We start from the raw sequence: 1612 nt of genomic DNA, 5'->3' as shown, positions 1-1612 counted from the left end.
TATTCGTTATTTTGATGGGCACAAAAGTTTTGGGGGCAAAAGTTAAAAGTTCTTGGAAACTGGAAGTTGTACAAATCATTTGAACAGTAAAAATGAGCTATCTGCAGAAGGTCAAGACCTGTAGTCTTCAATATCAAGAAGACAAATTGGCAGCACCATGATAGATGGAAAAGAGATTGAGGTTGTTAATGGTTACAGTTTGCTCAGCTCCACAATCAACACTCATGGCACTAGCAATCAGGAAATCAAAAGATGAATTGCATTGGAAAAATGTGCTGTCAGGAACTTCTCCAGAGTACTGAAAAGCAACAATGTCAGTCTAGAGACTAAGGTGCACCTAATCCAGGCCATGGCATTCTCAATTACTTGCTCTGCATCAGAAATCTGGACTAAGAGTGACAGAAGAATCGATGCCTTCAATTGTAGTGCTGGAAAAGAATCTTGAACATACCATGGACTGCCAAGGAAACGAATAGGTCTGTCTTGGAGAGTGTGAAACCAAGTTTCTTCTTGGAGGCTAGGGTTTTGAAGCTCTTTTTCACATACTTTGGGCATGTAGCCAGAAGGGACCAGTCTTTGGAGAAGGACATCATGCTCAGAAGGGTGGAGGGACATCACAGGAGAGAAAGACTTCAGAGGAGATGGATTAGTATAGTAACTGGAGTAATAGGGGTTGTTGGTGTGTCAGAATTAATGAGACTGGCTCAGGACAGAGTAGGGTTCAGAGCTGCTTTACATAGGGTTATAGTGACTCGATGGCATGTAACAACAACAACAACACACTTGGGTATCGTCTCTTCCCTCAGCCTGGAGATCTGGAAGGCTGCCTGGTGGGCTGAAGCCTTGATCTGAAATCCAGTGCCCATTTCCTCATAATTCCTCCTCAGTGTTGATGATCAGTTGACAAACATTTGTTCTTCAAGTTCTGAGTAAGTTTAAATACTCACTTGACTTCTAACAACCAGAAAGGAAAGAAAATACATTTGTTGAGCCTTTTCATGGCTCTGACCACCCACTTTACAAGCGTATTTTTTTACTCTGTCTTCGCAAATTTATAAAACTAGCATTATAACTTCCATTCTTGGGATGAGAAAATTAAGATTCAAAGACATACAACTTATTCACCATGTCAGATCAATCGCATGGCAGAATGAAACTTAAGGCCATGAGCTCCTCTTTCCTCATAGTCCTTTCTGAAACCTACATTCTTCTTCCAAGGTGGTTTTCTCTGCACCAGACCCTAGAATTCCAGGGACTTGGGCAGCCCCCCCAAGAGTAGCACGACACACCTCTCTCAGCATCTGACTTTACCTCATTTCCATGTTTTAGAATGAAGAGCAAGACATCTGACAATAGCAACAGCCACCAGCAAGCAAGCTTTTGGACTGTGCCCTGGAATTATACTTTCTGCAACTTTGCTCCTTTGGCTGTCAGTCAAGTGCCCATCAACAAACGAATGGCTAGAGAAGCTGTGGTATATTCGCACAATGGAATACTATGCTGCATTAAAAAACAAGGAACTCATGCAATATTATTCAAAATGGTTGACTCTGGAGAACATTATGCTGAGTGAAATATCCCAGTCACAAAAGGACAAATATTACATGATGCC

This window comes from Elephantulus edwardii, unplaced genomic scaffold, assembly GCF_000299155.1.
Source record: "Elephantulus edwardii isolate Elephantulus edwardi_28Jun2011 unplaced genomic scaffold, EleEdw1.0 scaffold00038, whole genome shotgun sequence".
NCBI lineage: Eukaryota > Metazoa > Chordata > Mammalia > Macroscelidea > Macroscelididae > Elephantulus > Elephantulus edwardii.
This window is presented reverse-complemented; position numbering follows the sequence as displayed.